At 41.1% G+C, this 21,829-nt stretch overlaps 1 pseudogene; it reads left to right on the top strand.

Moving 5' to 3' along the window:
• Nucleotides 1-332: 332 nt before the first annotated feature.
• LOC108703128 overlaps nt 333-21,829 on the top strand; it is a 533,218-nt pseudogene continuing 511,721 nt past the window's right edge.

Here is a 21,829-nt window from a genome sequence, read left to right on the forward strand (position 1 = left end):
GTCAAACGTACCATCCAGGCTGCGTATAGGGATGAAGCACACCAGCTTTGTTCAGGCAATTTCCTTAATCACATTTTATTGCAGAAATATAAAGTACAAGCTTTCGGGGACCAACCCCCAAGGAAGGGGATGGTCCTCAAATACTTGTTCTTTAAATTTCTGCAATAAAATGTGATTAAGGCAAATTGCCGGAACAAAGCAGGTGTGCTTCATCCCGATACGCAGCCTAGTTGTATTTATAAACTATTCTCTGCATACATAAAAAAAAGCTTACTTACCAAATGACAAATGGATGCTTCTACATCTTTTTATAAGGGAATAATACTCCCATTATGCACCATGACAGTTTTGTCCAGAGTTTCTACTTGTATACAGTAAGTTTCATGTTCAGAGGCCAGATTGTTTGATGATCTGATGGATCTATGGAATCCATAATCATGCTGGATCCCTTAAAGGAGAAGCAAACCCAAAAGTTAAAAAAACCCTACCCTACATAGACCCCCCTCCTTCTTCCCCCCAGCCTAAGTGTTACCCCGGGCAAATGCCCCTAACTTTTTACTTACCCCTCGGTGCAGATTCAGCCATCGGCGTTTACAGACGCCATCTTCGCTTCGGCAATTTTCGTGAGTTTTGGCACATGTGCAGCTGTTGCGAAACAGAAGAGAAGAAGATGGCGCCCGTGAACTCCACTGGACAGAATCTGCGCGGAGGGGTAAGTAAAGACTTAGGGGCATTTGCCCGGCGTAAAACTTAGGGTAAGGCCAGATGAGGAGATTCGGGGAGATTTTGTCGCCTGGCGCCTTATCGCCACGTCTTTTGCGCGACTATCTCCCCGAACGGCGTCAGCGTCTTTTCCCCATAGGCTACAGCTCAAAATCGCCTGCGCTACTGTACACGCGGCGATGTGTTTTCAATAGTCGCCCAAAGTTGCCTCAGTGAGGCAACTTTGGGCGACTATTGAAAACGCATCACCGCGTGTGCATTAGCGCAGGCGACTTTTCATTCTAGCCTATGGGGAAAAAACGCTGAGGCAGTTCGGAGAGATAGTCGCGCACAAGACGTGGCGATAAGTCGCCAGGCGACAAACTCTCCCCGAATCTCCTCGTCTGGCCTTACCCTTAGGCTGCAGGGAGGGGGTCTATGTAGGGTAGGAGGGTAGTGTTTTTTTTAACTTTTGGGTTTCAGTACAGCGATTCCTTAAGGTGGAACCAATCACTGAGCCTTTCTGCTGTGTAAGCAGTGATGTCACAGTGCTGTACTTGCTTGATATATCTGCTTCCTCACTAGAGCTAGAATTATCTTGGCACATTTAAGCCAGTGTGGGAGGAAGTAAACAATCAAGAGAAGCAATGCTTGTAGGTTTGGGTTTTAAAAAAAAGATTTGCTCTGTGTATTCTAGCACCCATGGTGGTTGGACAGGCCCATTGTGTATACAGAAGCTGTATAACTAGTTAAAGACAGCTGCATGTCATCTCCATCACTTCTGGCACTGTGACCTATACTTTAAGCAGCAATACCACTACCGGTACTAAAAGCAAAAAGAGTAAAGTGGGCAGTTATGAATTTATTGTTAGCCTTCTGATATTAAAGCAGTGCTAAGTTGGGGGAAGCATGGGGGCATTTTTAAACTTTTGAAAAAAGTTGATTCCTAAAGTCCCCCAGCAATACTGACATTACCATGAATATTTATATAACGTGTTAGCATTGCTTTAAGAATGTGGTCATGAATATAAACAATGCAGAGAGAGTGGTACTAGCTTCGGGGCTGGGTTTTAAGGGAGCACCTACATTGTGTTGGTGGAAAGAACCATATCATTGATTGTACATTTAAATACTCAGCACTCTAATCTATTACTGATGTATACCCTCTGTAGTACAAAGTACTGTGTTTACATCCAAGGCCAGCATTTTACTCTATTTATTGTTGAAATTCCATAAAAGCACTGGAGTTCAGTAAAGATTTTGGCTTCAAGCTCTGGGGGCTTCATAGACTGACACAGAAACATAGGCTTTGTACAAAATATCAACTTTCTTATAGCTTATATGTATCCTGCCAATAAGAGATTCTCGATGCCCTGTCATTAAAAGGGGCTCCCAGAACAAATGAGCTCTCCAAGCCTCCTAAAGTCTGTACAGAGCCAGTTGCCATGGAATGCATTGACTGATTGGCACACTGATATTTCTGATGAATTCACCTCCAGTGCTAATTAAATGTGTTCATAAAAGATATTTGCGCATGGCATTAAAGAAATACAACGGGAGGCTAGTAGGTGGTTGGAAGGGGTCAGGACTTACGGCTTTGAAGAGGAAGCCAGATAATTTGGCTTGATAAGTAACAGTCCGAATTCCTGGTATCTAAGCGGTCAAGAGAATTTGTGGTCGTATCCAAGCAAAAGTTCAGTGGCAGGCAGCTATCAGACATAGGGGCAAATTCACTAAGCGCCGAACGCTAGCGTTACTTCGCTAGCGTTTGGCATTTTCGTTACTGCGCAAATTCACTAACGAACGCTGGCGTAGATTCGCTAGTGTTACTTCGCACCCTTACGCCTGGCGAAGTTTCGCTAGCGACGTAACTACGCAAATTCACTAACGCGCGCAGTGTACTGAACGCTACCTTTTACGCTAGACTTCCTTCGCCACCTCAGACCAGGCGAAGCGCAATAGAGTAGATAGGGATTGCTTCAAAAAAAGTCAAAATTTTTTCAAAGTCCCAAAAAACGCTGGCGTGTTTTCTACATTAAGGGTGATAGGCTGAAAAAGATCGAAATTTTTTTTGGGGCTCCCCTCCTTCCCCCCTACATTTCCTGACTCATGGCAACTTACCTAGACAGTGGGCACATGTGTAGGGCAAATTAAAATTTTTATTTGATGTTTTGCAGCTTTTCTAGCCATTTGTAGTGCTGTTACGTGTTCCTCCATTGAAATTTGAATTTGGCGCTGTATGCAAATTAGCCTTCGCTAGCGTAACTTCGCTTTACTTGTGGAATCAACGCTAGCTTCGCAACCTTACGCTACCCCTGAGCGCAACTTCGGATTTTAGTGAATTTGCAAAGCGCTGGCGAAACTAGGAATCTTAGTGAATTTGCCCCATAGTCGGAGAAACAAGCAAGAGGATCAAAGGGCAGAAATCAAATATAGAATTTTCCAAAGGTTTTTATTTTTGCATTTTACAAAAAAAATTGAACAATTATGGTTCCACAATCGGTTGCAATGATTCCTTTTCTAACACATGTGACAACTTATTGTGTTGTACAGTAGCAGTCATGAGTGTTCAGTAGCTTCCAGCCAGTCCCACTACATCAGGTCATATTTCTGGGGGCACCCCCTTGCAGTGACAGTGATTGTTTGGTGTAGTATATGCTGCTTCATCACACAGCCACTGTCATGCCTTTGGTTTTGTGGTGTGCTCAAGTCAAAGACAAACTTCGAACCAAGAAATAAAGTAGGCCAGGTCTATTCTTTGTCTATTCAGGGTTTGATTACTCCTTTGTACAGGGAACCAATGGAAATAGACCAGTTGCTCTATACATTGTGGTTAAGGGTCTGGTCACATGAGCAAATTCAGGGAGATTTAGTCGCCTGGTGACTAATTGCCTCTTCTTCGGGGCGACAATCTCCCCAAACTGCCTTCCGCCAGTTAAAATGAAAATCGCCTGGAAGAAGGCACGCGTGGCGCTTCGTTTTCTGAAGTTGAAGCCCCGCGAGTGCATTGCCGCAGGCGATTTTCATTTTAGCTGACGGAAGGCAGGGGAAAGGCAGGTTGGGGAGATTGTCGCCCCAAAGAAGAGGAGATTTGTCTGGGCCGACTAAATCTCCCTGAATCTGCGTGTGGCCAGACCCTAAGGAAACACAATGGACTCCTCCAAATGGCAACAACAGCCTTGATTTTATAACTTCATCCCACACCTTATTGTCTATTATCCTTTCTAGACATAACCTGCTTCAACAATGTGCTGAGGTGTATTTTGTATATCTTTTGTTTATCTTAGGACCCCCCCAAATACTTGTCCTGCATGAACTTTTCAGACAGTTACAGTACCTACTCATAGACAGACACTGTAAGTTCAAGGCTACAGATTCCTCTTGAGGCAATTCAGGTGCCTTCAGAAAAATTAAGTGCTCCATATTTTTCACCACCAGCGCAAGAACAGGGCTGATAAAGGGCTGGTTATGCCCGAAACGTTGCTTCACTTGTTACACAAATAAATTATATTTTCACTGAACCAGAGTGCTGCTGAAATATGTTTTGAGATTTAAGCCTATGCTCACCCAATACAGGCACCTCTTAATCACCGGCAGTCTCCTTGCTTTCTCCCTTACCTGAAATGAACCATCTCGCTCTCTGAAATCTCTTGGCTGCTACATTTAACATAAACATCCTAAATTTACCATTTTGATTAGAAATTAACGCAGGGATTACCATGAGCTGGAAGCAGACTGAAGGAGTTTTCACTGTCCATTGGGGAGGTCACATGCAATATATAGTGAATAAAGTACCCCCTCTTGTAAAATATAAGGATATTATAAGTTACCGAGGAGTTTCATGACCATAGTGTTTTTATACAGGTCATGGAACTCAGAGGTTACTTCTAATATCCTCATATTTTACAACTGGGGGTACTTTATTTATTATAATACACAAGTTTCAGTGAGTCATGTGACTGAAATGACATCAGAACTCACCGTTTATAAGTATATCATTTACAAGATATTCATGGCTTTTGTGTATTATATACGGCTTTTGTTATTTTGCTAAGCATATAAGGGCTGCAAAGATAACAGCATGTAACAAAAATGCAATTTGGCCTAAAACAGAACCGTTATGCAATTATCTGTTAATATATTTCCAGAAAAAAAAGCTATATCTATATATATATATATATATATATATATATATATATATATATATATATATATATATATATATATATATTACTGGTTTTGACCGGGCTGCCATCAGGGGGGGACTAGGGGGACAGTTGTCCCGGGCCCATGATTTTTGGGTCTTAGGGGGGCCCCGCCACTGTACTCATGCTGTAGCCGGGCCCCCACTGCTGTCAGGAAGCTGCAGAATCGTGTGGGGAGGGTGGGGCTTCTTCTAGACGTCTTTCCCCTCCCCATCTTCTAAACTATTGGTAGTTTCCCTAGAGCCACATGGTGATGGGGGACTACTAAACACTATAGCTCCGCCCACCCTACAGTTCTGCAGCTCACTGAGAGCAGGGGGGGGACTTAATGTTTTTATTTTTAGGGGGGCCCTGACCACTAATGAATTTATTTTTAACTTATATGGGGGTCCTGACCACCAATTATTTTTTTTAACTTATAGGGGGGCCCTGACCACCAATGATTTTTTTTTAACTTATAGGGGGGGCCTGACCACTAATGAATTTTTTTTAACTTATAGGGTGGTCCCTGACCACTAATGAATTGTTTTTTTAACTTATAAAGAGGGGGGCTAACCACCAATGATTTTTTTTTAACTTATAGGAGGGCCCAGACCACTAATGAATTTTTTTAAACTTATAGGGGGGCCCTGACCACCAATTCTTTTTTTTAACTTATAAGGGGGCCCTGACCACCAATTCTTTTTTTTAACTTATAAGGGGGGCCCTGACCATCAATGAATTTTTTTTAACTTATAGGGTGGTCCCTGACCACTAATGAATTGTTTTTTAACTTATGGGGGGGTAACCACCAATGATTTTTTTTTAACTTATAGGAGGGCCCTGACCACTAATGAATTTTTTTAAACTTATATTGGGGCCTTGACCACCAATTCTTTTTTTTTAAGTTATAAGGGGGCCCAACCACCAATTCTTTTTTTTAACTTATAAGGGAACCCTGACCACCAATAATTTTTTTTTAACTTATAGGAGGGCCCTGACCACTAATGATTTTTTTTTTAACTTATATGGGGGTCCATGACCATTAATGATTTTTTTTTAACTAATAGGGCGGCCCTGACCAGCAATTCCTTTTTTTTAACTTATAAGGGGGGCCCTGACCAAAAAATACTAGTTGTGCTTATGTTGTACGCAACTACTTCACTAGGTCAACATATGCCGTTCAGGCTTACCTCTAAATGTATTGGCTGTATAGGATTATCTGAACATGGAATTTAGCTGTATCAATCTAGTATTAAAGGGCAACTAAAGTCTAAAATAGACTAAGGCTAGAAATGATGTATTTTTTATACTAAACATAAACATGAACTTACTGCACCACAAGCCTAATCAAACAAATAATTTATGCTTTCAAAGTTGGCCCGAGGGAGTCACCATCTTGTAACTTTGTTAAACATCTTTGCAAAAATAAAACTGCGCACATGCTCAGTGTGGTCTGGGCTGCTTAGGGATCGTCATCAAAACAGCACAAGTCAAATAATATCTGCCAGAAGCTGATACAGCAAGACTGATTAATAATCAGAATATGCAGACTCCACTGGATCCTGTGTTGTCATGTAATCTAATGTGGATTTATAGTTTTTGTATTGTTTAATACAAACTCCAACTCTTCAGAACCAGAGGCTGCAGCAAAATAATCCTCCAAATAGAATCCTAGTTAATCTGTTTAAATCAGGCTCCATGATCTTTGTCCCTGCAGCTGGAGTTGGAAACAGTAAACGGGATGTAAAGGCAAAAATAAAATACAATAGAAATCTCTACACAGTCGCCCACTGCTCTGCAGGGAAAAAAACAAAGCTGCTCGAGTTCTGCATGGCTGGGAAGTAAGGCGGGGTTTCCCCCTGCTGTTCATAAGTATGATTGTTTCCCTGCAGAGCAGTTAGGGACCATCTAACATTTCCTAACCACAGCAGTTAATGAAGGGAGAGTTTCACTGCATACAGTCAGGTTTGTTATAAAAACAATACACTTTTTTTAACTAAAGTATATTGGAGATAGGTTTCTTTTTCATTAAAGAAAGTAAAAATGGGATTTAATTTTTTGCCTTTACGTGCCCTTTAAATGTGAGAGATGATTTCTCATCTTCCCATATTTTTCTTCCATTGCAAGCATTGCCTGTCTGTTTAGTGGCAGTATCTGCTTTGTGACCCATCTATTTTGGGGTACCTGTTAAACACTTAGATGGAATCTATATAGTTTGTTAACTGATGATCATTAAACAAGGCACTTTAGGTTGTACGTCTAATTATAACCATTATTGATCTGAAAATTGATTTAATGAACCATTTCACCTTCATCCTTATAGCTGGAAGACCAGGCAGCCCAGATTCGTTCAAAGTCTCATCTTATTCATGTTCAACGTGAAAAGATGCAGATGGAACTAAGTCACAAACGGGCCCGTATTGAGCTTGAGAAAGCAGCTAGCCTCAATGCCAAGAATTACGAGGTAGAAAAGTGCTTTGTCATGATTACATTAAAAGCATTGAATACTTAATGTAAATCAAGTCATTTTCTTTATGGGCAAGAGTGTCATCTCTGCAAAACTGGCTTTTTGTGGTCAAAAAGGTTGACAGTATTGAGGAGAAACATTGCATGCGCTACGATTCTTGCACAGTAAGACATGGCTAGTACCAGAGGTTGTTTTGGAGACACTACTTGAATTGAATTTGAACTTGAATTTGCCTGTTTGCATTTGTATCCACACTACTTCATTAGTTATAGAGAGCAGCTACCTACTAAATAGAACTTAAACATAAGGGTCTTAAGTCTTTGTTCTACTTTTCCAATTCTCCTGCTGCTTTGTAATACATTGGTTTATTTGCATTGGTTCAAGCATTGTTGCTATAGCTTTGTTTACAGTCGCATCACTGGTAATCATATCAAACATTCTCTAGATTTAAATAAAGACTATTGTGTGTGCTGGAGGGGGTGGGCTTAATAACCAGATGCTTAAAGCAGGTAAAATGTAAAAAAAAAAAAAGATAAGCATATAATAAAAAAATACTGAACTAATGGTCATCTCAGAGGACTGGAAGTTTTCATTGTTTTATTAGATTATCGACCAACATCCCCTGAAGGCCACAACATGTTTTCATATAAGCTTATGCATAGTGGCCCTACTGGTACTTTACGTTGATTCCCTGTTTTTTAGTGGTTTCTCAGATGTTGGAAGTTTTTAGGGCAACCCTAATTGTCTATGCATTTCCTGTTTAATTGGATAACCCTATGCTATCAGAGTCAGTCAAAACGGTATTGGCAGTATAAAACTGCTTATATCTCAGAAACCACTTAATAGAAGAGAACATTAATGTAAACTGCAAAAGTGCTCAGAGAACAGAGTATGTTTACATCAGTTCATTTGCTTGGGATTAGATCCCAAGAAGGAGGAGAAGGAAAGATGTAATCACAGGGGGGTGCCAAAAGTTACCCACTCCCAATGATTGTATTTTCTAACCTGATACAACACGCTGGTGCTGTTTTCTGCTACTAGGAGCACCACCCTAGGGTATCAGGTAAGTGAATACAATCACTGGGGGTTGCCTAACTTTTGCCAACCCCCCCAGTGATTTCAACTTTCCTTTTCCAAGCTATTATCAGAAGCACATTTTCTATTGAGAATTGCAAAGGAATATCATTGTGGTTCTCCTTGAACAATTAAAATACTGTGCTAGTTGTCAGAAACTGCAGGGAGATGTAGTTTCAATGCAGAATTCAAGATGCAATAAAAATGATCCATTGTGAGCAGTCAGTAATAACAAAGGGAGAGGAGCATGCTTGGATGTGAAAGTATCAGCTAGCTGGTAGGGAATGCTAATGATCAGTGCTGTGAAAGCAAATGTGGCTTATTAATGAAGAGAGAGATAAGCCTTTGGTGTTGTGTTGTTGTGTGTTGTGCCACTTCCAGCATGCTTGGGGGTAGTGTCCTGAGTCCACTGAAGGTTGCCTTCATCTGAATGTAAGACATACTAATTAAATAGCAAGAGACTGGAAATAAGAAAATTGTGCCCATCAAGAACACCGCAGATCTAATTTTTTTGCTTGAACGTTAGCAATCAAACACACTTTAACAAAACATCAGATGCATTCACGCACAAATGCTGATTTATGCTAAATGTAATCAGGTACCAGTAATCATGTAATTTTATTCACTAATTTCTAGCTGAGAAACAGCTGAATTTTTATTAGGCCATGCAAAGAACGGTTATGGTGCTGGTTTTTAATTCGGAATCTTGCAGGCAGCTAACATGCAAGCCTTATATCTCCTAATTGCTGTGTCTTTATTTTAACTCATAAACTGCACATTTTTCTCCTCTTCAGTTCAATAAGGGGGTGATTTATCAACTTTCGAATTTGAATTTTTGCCATTTTTTGCACAAAAACACACACATTTAAATTATATTTTCAAAAACAGCAATGTTTGGTATGTATTAAGCTAAAAAAACTTGAATGTAAAACTTCAACATCTTAAAGCTTTCGAGTTCATGTAGAAGTCAACAAGAGTTGTCCTTGGCAAAATTCAAGTTATTTTTTTAATTAAAGAGTTTTTTTTGAGCTTGTAAACTCATACATTTGACATTTTTGAGGGTTTTTTTCATGATTATATACATTCAAGGTTTTAATATTTGGGCTTTTTAATAAACAAACATTCCATTTTTTTTTTTAAAATGTGAGTTTATTCGAAGTAGAAAAAAAACGTCACAAATTCTATTTTTAATAAATAAATGTCCCCAAATGTTAAAGGGGTTGAAAAAAAAAGACTTTTCCCAATCACTTTCTATTTTCTATTTGTGGCAGTTTTTCTAATATTGAAGTGAAGAGTTAAATTTTTCACCTTCTAAAGCAGCTCTGGGAAGGGGGGTCATCGTCTCTTTAAGGTTCAGGGCACACAGGCAGATTCAGGGAGATTAGTCGCCCTGCGACAAATCTCCTCTTCTTCGGGGCAACTAATCTCACCAAACTGCCTCCCTTGCCTTCCTGCTGGCTAAAATGCAAATCACCCGCGGGATGGCACTCGGTGCGTTTCCCTTTCTGAAGTTGAAGGGTTAACATGCCTACGTGCCGACCCTTGTAGGCCTCTGTACTTGTTTTCCTGTACGACCCTGTACTGTCTCTTCTTAGACAACCTTGCATAAGTATCATCATGTACTATAAATATTATTATCAGCTCGCCTCAGACAAAATATCTTAGCTAACGCGCATGCACATATTTGTCTCTTTTCTATCTTGTCCATCCTGAAGGCTATACCTATTACAGACATATACTATGCTAATAACTATGCTGATACGTCACTATATTGGGACGTCTTTACTTATAACCTATATAAGCCTATGTTTGACCTTCAATAAACGGAACTTGTTATTCTGATCCACTCGTTGGTGTTTCTTTGTGCAAGTTCCCCGGATCCGGAATACTAGGCATTGTTGGTCAGACGAAATCCAAAGGTTCCAGTAGCAGTCGGTTCGTTGTCCCCTTCAGAAGTCTCCCAAAGTTGCCTCACAAGGAAACTTTGGCCGACTTTGGAAAACGAATTGTGCCGAGTGCCATCCTGCCGATTATTTGCATTTTAGCCGACGGGAAGGCAAGGGAGGCAGTTCGGGAGATTAGTTGCCCCGAAGAAGATGAGATTTGTCGCAGGGCGACTAATCTCCCTGAATCTGCCTGTGTGCCCTGACCCTAACTGTTCTAAATTTAGTTATCTTTGTCCCTGCTGAGCAGAATCCCTGAGTTTCATTAAAAGCAGCTGTTAGAATTGATATAATAGTAGCTAATGTTCCACAGATACTGCTGAGAAATGTATCAAATTGTAACAGTTCAGAATATGCTCCTGGATCACTTTGACGCCAGACTGAGACCAGAGACACGAACATTAAATCTTAAACTTACATTTTGGGCAACAGGTAAAAAATAATAAATGGAAAGCAATTGGAAAAAAGTCTTTGTTTATGGCGGACAATCTGAATCTGAATCTGAGCATAGGGCAGGCAGAGTATGGCACACACAGGGAGCATAGGACAGGCAGAGTATGGCACACACAGGGAGCATAGGAATGGCAGAGTATGGCACAACAGGGAGCATAGGGAAGGCAGAGTATTGCACACACAGGGAGCATGGGGCAGGCAGAGTATGGCACACACAGGGAGCATAGGGCAAGCAGTGTATTGCACACACAGGGAGCATAGGGCAAGCAGAGTATGGCACACACAGGAAGCATAGTACAGGCAGAGTATGGCACAGACGGAGTGTAGGGCAGGCAGAGTATGGCACACACAAGGAACATAGGGCAGGCCGAGTTCCTGTGTTTTACCAACCACCCAGAGGCACAGGTATCCTTAATCCATCACCGTTTGTGATTGGTTATCACTGGATGATTTGCTGGAGACTACAATTAGTAAGGTTAACAAGGAATTCCTTTTACAAGGGTAAAGTGTGTATACTAAACATGCTACAGTTTCACTGTAATGCCTCTAAGCTTATGATTTTCAGACTGATGGCCAATAACCAAAAACTAAGAAACCTTGTATTTTTTTGTTAAACAGTTAGTTTAATGTTTTTTTTTTTAATTTCAAAGCGAGAAGCAGACAGGAACCAGGAGCTCCTCAATCACATCAAGGCTCTAGAGGAAAAAGAAAATGAGTTTCCAACAAACTTCAGGAGCCGACTCGAAATGATTAAATCCTACAAGAAAACCATAGAGGGTCAAAGCAAAAAGCTGCTGGAGAAAGAGGACAAACTGTCTGAATCTAATGAGGTATTAAGCCCTGAACAACTTTTTGTTTTTTGACTTGTTCACTTTCCTTTGCCTCCTTGCCTCTGCACTGTTTGTTTCCAGCTATAGCAGGCATGATATAAATAGGAATTAAGTAGTTGACCTTTAAACGAGAACTAAACCCCCCCACAATGTTAAGTCCTTACTGGCCCCCCTCCTTTGCCCCCCCCCCCTCGGCCCAGTCTTAACCCAGAACGAGTGCATGTTAGCTACCCTAGCAACCAGATTGCTGAAATTGCAATATTGAAAGCTGTTGAATAAAAAGCTATATAACTCAAAGCCACAAATATATAAAAAAAACAATTGCAAATTGTCTCGGAATATCACTCTTAATCATGGCTCTGATTAAGTGCTTATCAGGCATGAAATGCATAGGGCTCATGTATTTTTGAATTATATCAAATAAATATTGCTTTTACTTCTATTTTTTTGGCCCTATGGATTCCATTGAGTGCTTCATGGCCTGTTTTTTGTTTTCTGCATATCGGTTTACTGAGGGTCTGGGACTGACTACTGATTCTACTTGGCGAGTTATCCACTTTTTATATTAGTCATCACATGAACACAAGTTGGTTATGTTAAGCTAAGGCCTGTTGAATAAGTGGAAAGCAACATCCCAACTCTGACGCATGCATAAATATAAAGAGTCTTAAGCAATGGCTTTGTTACAGTAAATGCAATATACTGTAAACTTTGCTTGTAAACAAGGGATGTAAGTTACTGCCGCAACTGACCTATCACTAGGGCGCGTAGAACTCTATCTACATATAGAAATGCATTACTTTAATTTGCATCACCTCTTATCAATAAACAGTGAAGAGCCTGAGGGCATGGGGAGGCATTGGACTATATTGCCTCTTTCCTCTGCAGTTCAGTGTTAACTACATTCACAAGTGCCTTGGCAATAAATCAACTCTGGTTTTCTGTATAAGTGGATTAAAATGGTTCTACACAAGAGTGATTATTTTCACTTTGCATGATTAAATCAAGCGGCTTGTATATATTCTCGCTGCCTGTTTAAAGATTTATGGCTTGAGTAGACAGCAAATTTTTCTATGTGTTTCTCTCTTACTAGATGTTGCCTTACTTTTTACTACTGGACCATGCCAGGAGTGCAACACAATAACCTTTATTGGGCTTTACTGGTCTGCTTGCTTTTTACATTGTTGATCTTGCTAATTATAAAACTTTAATCAAAATTGTCTTCTTTGCAAAACAAAGAATGCCTTTCTAATGCAATGTGTGGGGTTTAAGGGGTTACTTGCAAAGTCCAGTAGAATCTCCCATCATTCATTCACCAACCACATCAATCCTTATTGTCTCGTAGCACCTGGGACCCCACCCGCACAAGTTCAGTTTAAGGTATAATGATGGTGAAGTCATACTCATTTTACGGATTGCAGTGGTACTGAGGTCTAGGGTAGTATAAACATAGGTTATTTGCTAATGCTTTAAAAAGAGAGAAAAAGAAATCTAGTTGTGGTTAAAATGGGAATACATTTTCAATACACGTCTCCTTTATTGTGCTCCTCTGTAGCCAGGGTGTATATAGCTGTATACACCAATTTTAAAACCTAAAAAAAAACCTTAGGTGTTTATTTTAAAATGCCTTAATGTATCCAACCCCATCCTTCTGCATGCTATTACTTACTCTATCTATCTATGTAGATGGGCTGCAAGAAAGTAATGAGAAGATGCAGGCACTGCATGAGCTTCAGGCACAAAAGGCTGATAATGAACAGAAAATGTAGGTGGGTGTAAATAATGGCCCTGGATTACTTAGCTCTCCGTATTGGCATCACAGCACTTCCGATACCATTATCTTTGCCTTTAATGTACAATCCTATATACATGTTCCTTCCTCACAGAGTCTGGAGTAGAAACTGCCAGCCCAGAAAGAGGATGCTGCCATTGTGAAGAGCATGAAATCTGATTTGACCGAATTGCCGAAACTGGAAAGGGAATTACAGCAGCTCAGAGATGACGATGCTTACCACAGGTAATGGGATATTCATATGACTTGTGCTAATCGTTGAAGGATTGAAAAAATATTATAACAAAGAAAACAATACTTATTAAAATATATAAACAGGCAGGCCCAGATTTGTGGAGAGGCCACCAAGGCCCGGGCCTAGGATGGCAGGATGTGAGAGCAACATGCTGGCCAATCAAACCCACATTTGTCCAGAAACCGTGGAGTCGCAGGCGATACGATAGCTTTTAAAATTGCCTGTGCACCAGTCCCCAGTACTCTGGACCCAATGATGAAACTTGTAATGAATAAAAGAGAGGGGACTGGGTGACGAACGACAGTGGGCCTAGAGGTGCCTGCAAACAGGCAAACCAAATCAGAGGCTCTATATTAGATGCTTTCTATATATGCAAAGACATCAGTCTGTTTGTATTGGACATTCATGGAACCTATTTATGACTGGCCAATGGTGCATTCTTGAAGGAGAATGTAAAAAGAATTCTCTAGGGGGATTATTTATCAAAATCCAATTTTTTAAGTAAAAAAAAAAGTCATCCCAAACTAGAATCCACGATTTGACCTTATTTATCATTGAAAAAACTCTATAAAATTGGTTTGGAAAAATACCTCAAAAAAGTTCAGGTTTTTGTATAAAAACATTTTATTGGGGAGGTTTTATGCCTGAAACGCTCAATCTTTTCGTGAAATTGCTCCAAACCCCTGATTTCTTTTGGTATGTTGGCCAAAACACAGGGCAAACCATGATATCTTTAAATTTGCATTGGGACCTTTGCCATTGACTTCTACAGGACCCCAAAAGCTTAGAGATGGAGTATTTCGGATTCGGACTTTTAGCAGCCTCGGGGTATAATCACAAATGATTCAAGGGTTTTTTTTCCACTAAAATTCAGATTTTATAGTAACAAAAAAAACCTACATTTTTTGGGGGTTTTGCCATTCGGACTTTAATAAACAACCCACTAGGTGTATGTGTACAAGCAAATCATGAAGGATTCCTTAATATCATTCCTAGGGGCAAATTTACGTACATTCGAAGTTGCGCCAGCGTTGGCTTTACCACACTTCGACAGGCATAGATTCGCCAGGGATGCGCAAGTTCACGAAGATCAGAAGTTGCGCACAAGTTACCGATCGTTTGCTAAGTTGCACTAGCGATGTTACGATCAGCAGTTCAAAGTTTCGCTAGGAGTGGCAAATTTGCGCAAGAGGTAACGTTCACAAAAATCCGCAACTTAGTGAATTAGCGTAGTTACGTCCCTTTGCCAGAGCGCAACTTCGTCTGGCGTAAGGGTGCGAAGTACCGCTAGAGTAGATCCACTGCGCTAGTGAATTTACACCAGTACCCGTTAGTAAATCGGCAAAGTGGCAAAATGACGTCACACTGGCAAATTTTCACTAGCGTTAGCCACTTTGCCCTATAGTAAATTTGCCCCCTAGTATCATGGTTTCCCTATGTCAATAAAGATGATTGTCAGAACATTCTGTCCTTTTTTGTTGCTAGCAGTGACACATAAGTTTATGCTTCCCCTCTGTACTGTACACTTCCATTACAAACTAATAGAAAGCAACATGGATTAATAGGGTGTTTGAACCTTGTCATGCATTGATTTGAATAGGAGACTTTAGAATGAAAAGGAGAGGACCTGAATAGAAACATGAGCAATAAAAAGTAGTAACAACAATAGTGTTTTAAGCTTTACACAGCATTTGATTCTAGATGGGGTCAGTGACCCCCATTTCAAAGCTGGAAACAGTCATGCTTCAGCATGGTAGAACAAAACTGCCATGGAAAACTGCCGTGTTTATAAGCATACATCACCTAGAACAATAGTAGTAGATGAGTAGACAGCCTGCATTCAGCTGATCCAGGAAGATTCTGGCTGCCAAATGTGACAACCTCCATCAGGGTATGTGCATAGTCCAAATAGATTAATGTCAGCCAATTCAGGTTCTTTTGCTACAGATCTTTCTGGTTAAGCCATATATGCGTTATACATTTCTTGACATTGTTTTGTAATCAAATCCATTATTTTCTCCCGCTGTTTAGGGAAATGAAAGAAAACAATGCATTGCTTAAAGAAGAAGTAGAGGGTCTGCGTTGAGCTGCAGAACGCTTTAATAAATGGAAAGAAGACCTGGTGGGATTGGAAATTAAGAAAGAAGTTTGTGCGAATAGCAGGAATCAAGCTGGTAATAGTCACAGCTCCACGGTAGTCTGGGGGTCTGGGGGTCTTCAGATAAGTTAAGAAGCCTATGTATTTAAAGGGACATTGCTATCCTTTCAAATATTGTGTCTATAGTTTGCTCCGAATATTTTTTCAGCTGCTTCATAAATTGTGATTTTCATTTTCTTTGACATTGGAGTTATAATTAGTTCAATGCAGTGACTTTGCTCTCCCTTCTTTTAATGGTAATTATTGAAAGAAATAGTCTCTATTAATTGATCAGCTGCGCTTCCACAGTGACTCTAAGGGTCTGACCACACAAGTAGCGACAAATCTCCTCTTCTTCAGTGCAACAATCTCCCCAAACTGCCTTCCCCCTGCCCTTTGCCGGCTAAATCGCCTGGGGGAAGGCACGTGCGGTGCTTCGTTTTCTGAAGTCGCCCGAAGTTTCCTCGCTGGGGCGACTAATCTCCCCTAATCTGCTCGTGTGGCCAGACCCTTAGTCAAGCAAGAGGCATACAGCAACATTGTTCAAATCCCATCACTCTCCCCCCTTCCGATATGACGAAACTCTCAAATTCAAATTGTGAATTATCCAAACTTGATTACAGTTTTAATCCGAATTCAAACTTTGAGATTTATCATACTCTGGGCCTTTTAGAACTCGTATTCAACTATTTGCCACCTAAAAACTGCCGAGTTTATGTATAAGTCAAGTATCGGAGAGAATTTGGACATGTTAGTAGCCTTCCTGACATTCAAGTTTTCTTCAAAGAAAAAACTCGAATCGAGTTTAGTCGAATTCGCTTCGAGTTTTTGAGTTAGCAAAAACCATCCGAAAAAAAAAATCACATGAATTCAAAATTCGTCCTTTAATAAACGTGCCTCCAAATGTCAATGTAAAGTTGAACAATAAATAATTTAAATAACTAAACAGGGAATATGGCATCGCATCCACTTTGACCAGCTCCCTGGCAGCCAGGGCCATGTGCATTTGAAGCCATTCTGGTCACAACTCATATTTCTGATCAGTAATTGCCCCCCAAAGAGATAGGAAAGGGTAAAGGAAGAGGGATATTTAGGTGCAGTGATACTAAATGTCTCTTCATTATCCACATCAATATGTAATTCTTATTATGGCTCTGATGGCAAGAGAATCACAGTCAGTTCCAAGCATGCATGCAAACAAGTCAAATCTCACTTAGGAAGTGCCATGGGTTCCACTGCACAGTTGCTTCTTTTCTGTAAGAGCAAAGGTTTCTCATGATATCTGCACATTCAGGTCAACCCTCGGCACTTTCCTTTATGTCAGTGTGAAGCAATGCACCAGGCTTTTGATTACTCTCAAGATCATTTCTTGAAATCCAATCGTTTGTGTCGTTTTATCTCCTGATTTCCAGCAACTGGTAAAGAAGCGAAAACTTTGGGAGAGCCTTGAGCATTCAACATAAGGTTTGAACTAACGTTTCCTAATGAGGTGTACAGAGGGCTTTTGCAGTTTATTGCTCAGTATTGTTTGACTTTTGTATGGAATAAATTCACAAGTTCTCTGTATTCGTAGACTTTTGCTAGCTATATTCAATGCTTCGCTGCTTCCACCTAAAAAGTGGATTTTGTTTTCTGTTTAACGTCTCTTATTTCTCTGTCCGCAAGTCCTTTTCAAATTGAGTGTGAAGAGTTGAATAATTTGCAGCCGAATGAGTTGCCTTTCAAAAGAATTAATTCCATTGCTGTAGCTGTTGAGTATTTTATTAGAACATACTGTATATGTGCTTAAGCAACATGAAGTGGTAACATTTAAGGCTAGGGGCACACGGCGCGATTTCGCCGCGATTCTGCGCTAAGCGAGTTGTCGCTGCGTTTTTTAAGCCGAAATAGCTTTGCTAACTTTGGCGCTGGCATCAATGCAAATCGCGGCGAAATCGCTGCGCTAATTCACACGCGGCGATTCTTTTTCTACTGTCGCCCGGAAACGCCCAGCGAGGCAACTTCGGACGACAATAGAAAACGAATCGCCGCGTGTGAATTAGCGCAGCGATTTCGCCGCGATTTGCATTGACGCCAGCGCCAAAGTTAGCAAAGCTATTTCGGCTTAAAAAACGCAGCGACAACTCGCTTAGCGCAGAATCGCGGCGAAATCGCGCCGTGTGCCCCTACCCTAACTGGATTTAGTCCCTCGTCTAAGCAGTATACTTTTAGAGAAGAAAGGCAGAAGCGCTCAAACCACCCGCCACACTTTAATTTCACAAGTTGGAAACTCTTTCTATGTAGCGGTATATTATATCATTCAATGCAAATGCGCTCACCGCTGTTTCAAATTGGCTCGGGTGCACTTGCCCTGGGCCCTCCGCTTAAAATATTCCAATGTGGTAAAACTGTGGGTCACTCACCGCTCCTGTTCGGTGGTCCGGGTGCTGCGCCCCGAACCCTCAGCATGGGGGAGACATCAAAGTAAAAAGACAACTGCTTGGCACGCACTCCACAGGACTCCAGGTAGCGGGACTCCTCGTCTAAGCAGAAAGCAATTTACTGTGGAACATTTTACAAGCAGAACCCTTTTCAACTCTTTATATATAAAGTTATACTTGTTTTAAACGTCTTTTCTCTGATTATCAGCTGTCAGGCAGCAAGCTAAACAACAACTCCCTAATACTCCAAACCTTCAGAGCTCTCTTTGGATGTTTCCATACAGAATCTACAGCAGCACTAGAACTAATGGGGCGGATGGTAGCACAGCAGAAAAGCACATGTAGCATGGCAAGTTGATATCAGTGTAGCTTTTCAGTTGTCGTTGCACTGGCATATACAAAGCATAAAAACTGCTTATTGTGCCCTTCCAGGCAGATCATTGGTCCTTGTATGGAGCCCTCTTAAAGGAGAAGGAAAGCTAGCAAAGCAGTTTATTGCCAATAGATTAGTCACAATAGTGCAAGCTGTAGCACTATTTATTCTGTAGAATACTTTACCATACCTGAGTAACCAGCTCTAGAAGCTCTCTGTTTGTTTATTATAGCAGCTGCCATATTTTCTTGGTGTGACATCACTTCCTGCCTGAGTTTCCCTGCTCACTCATAGTTCTGGACTCAGATTACAGCAGGGAAAGGAGGAGGAGAGAGGACCAAACTGAGCATGCTCAAGCCCTACCCTGGAGGTTTAAGCTGAAAACAGGAAGTCTGATACAGAGGCCCATGTGTTTCTTTTGGTGTTTCTTTTGACAGAGGACTCAGAGCAGCATTACTTTGAGGGATTACTGGTGTATTTATATAGGTATTCCTGATAAAGCTTACTTAATTTTAGCCTTTCTTTCTACTTTAATTAGGGGACTAATATCTGGTCGAAAACTAGCTAGATTTCTCTCAAGGACAATTGTCAATTGTATCTAGGGGGGGAACACATCAGTGGCGTAGCAGCCTCCATCTGGTTCTGTAGACCCACAGTATTATTTATTCAGAGGAGCCTCATTAGGTGCAGCAAGTAGGGGGCCAAATTGGGCAAAGATTCTTTTGTTTATCTTGCCAATGGGGATTTCAGATCACACTTGCAAGGCAATCTTCAGGGTTATTTCCCAGTGGCTAATTCAAGACAGAAACTAATCTTGTGTAATACGACTTTTTTTCCATACTGTTACATACGAGTTACATACACCTGACTTACATACAACTCACACTTGCAAACAGACGTTATTACAGTATCATACTATGGCTTGCTTGACTTTTATTACCATTTAGTTTCAATAAACCAGCCCAGCCCAATCAGGGTCAGACTGGGGGGCCCAGGGCCCACCGGGACTGCCATCTAGGGCCCCCCCACCTGCCATCCAGGGCCCCCTCCGGCCCCCCTGCCTCACCACCTCACGATGACGTCGCCACCAGGCGCGCTGCGCACCACTGCGCATGCGTGCCCGGAACTTTTTATATAAAAAATTGATTGGGAATGGGGGGTCTGGTCCAGTGGGGGGCCCATGAGGGTCGGGGCCCACCGGGTTTTTTCCCGGTGTCCCGCAGGGATTGGTTTTCATTTTTTATTATTGAAGGTTTTTGAGTTATTTAGCTTTTTATTCAGCAGCTCTTCAATTTGCATCTTAAGCAATCTGGTAACTAGGGTCCAAATAACCTTAGCAACCATGCATTGATTTGAATAAGACACTGGAACATGAATAGGAGAGAGCCAGAAGAAAAAGGCAAATAACTATAAAATTTAAACAAAAAACATAATGAAAACCAATTAAAAAGTTGCTTAGAATTGACCAGTCTATAACATAATAAAAGTTACCATAAAGGTGAACCACCCCTTTAAGAATAAAACTACAGACCCTATCTCGTAAGTAACCCGGGACTGCCTGTACCTGCTTATAGTTTTCTGTGTGTTACTACTACCCATCAGCACACTTGTTGGCACATTATTAGTAATGTCCTTTTTGGAGCACCAGTCGTTTACAGTCTGAAATATGGCATTGTATCATAAAACCGGCAAGTGAGTTTACAATCTATTGCAAGCAACAAATCACTCTAATCCAAATGTTAGCATAGACTTTCCAAAGGTTTATCTACCTGAATTTCATATTCTTTCCCCAGCAGAAGAATATTTTTATTTATGGCTTTGTCCATCTGCCCTTGAAGGTCTCTTATATTCTGTGGGGTAGCGGGGTATAATAGAAAAAATATGTAAGAGTTAATGCAATATGATCCAACTTTAGCGTTTTTTGTTTCTTTCCAATTATTGCAATTAGTGTTGTATACTTTGCTGCATATCTTCCCTTTAGCAGCTAAAAGTCCGATACTGTATGCTGAGTAAATTGCCCCGCAGGATTATTCATTCCTCATCCACCTGTGGGAGGGTCTTCCAGATTTTAAAGGGGAATTTAACCCCAATTAACACTCACCACACAGAACACGGTGATAAAAAATAATAGGGATGCACCAAATCCAGGATTCAGTTCGGGATTCGGCCAGGATTCGGTCTTTTTCAGCAAGATTCGGATTCAGCCGAATTCTTCTGCATTGCTGAACTGAATCTGAATTTGCATATGCAAATTAGGGGCGGGAGGGAAATCACGTGACTTTTTTTCACAAAACAAGGAAGTAAAAAATGTTATCCCCTTCCCACCACTAATTTGCATATGTAAATTAGGATTCGGATTCGGGGGTTCGGGCCGAATCCAAAATAGTGGATTCGGGGCATCCCTAACAAATAAAACATAATTTTTTATTCACGCAGGGCACAGAGGTTCTTACAACAGGCACACTTTACACTCTCCAGCAATTGCTTCTTCATACACTCATTATTTCAAGGAATCAGTTCTTAGTAGGCACACCTGCCTTAGGGTTAGTTCACACAAGGAGATTCGGGGAGATTTTGTTGCCTGGCAACTAATCAGCTCTTGTGGGCAACAATCTCCCTGAACTGCCTCCTAGTGAGGCAACTTCGGGCGACTTCAAAAAATGCAGCGCCACGTGTGCTTTAGCGCAGGCGACTTTTCATTATAGTGGATGGGAAGACACGCGGAGGCAGTTCCGAATCTCCTCGTTTGAACTAGCCCGTAGGATCTAGGATTACACCTAACCGCCTAATGGTCCGGTTTATACTCCACCCGTATCCCCCCTCTCTCCAATCGAGGCCCAATACCTTGTGGGTGATACCCCTCCACTCTTCCAGGTTAGGACCTTTTCCATCCCAATCCTGTCCAGAGACCCAGGTGTCCTTCCTACCTTGTCCTAAATTATCACTGATTCCCAAACAGTATCTATCTTTTTTCTATCTGTCATTGATGTATCCACTCACCGACCAGCTGATGTTTCTTCGGCCACGCCCTCCCATCAAGACCGCTTACCTTGGGCGGAGCACCTCCTTTTATAGCCCCTATGTGCCCTATAGTGGCCTCTAGTGTCTGGGAAAGAAATTACACTTAAACTAAATTTACACCAATTACAGCCAACATTTTTAAACACACAAACATTTTACATTCAAACACATTTTTGTCCCTCACAAGAAAACAAC

This window comes from Xenopus laevis, chromosome 9_10S, assembly GCF_017654675.1.
Source record: "Xenopus laevis strain J_2021 chromosome 9_10S, Xenopus_laevis_v10.1, whole genome shotgun sequence".
In the NCBI taxonomy this organism is placed as follows: domain Eukaryota; kingdom Metazoa; phylum Chordata; class Amphibia; order Anura; family Pipidae; genus Xenopus; species Xenopus laevis.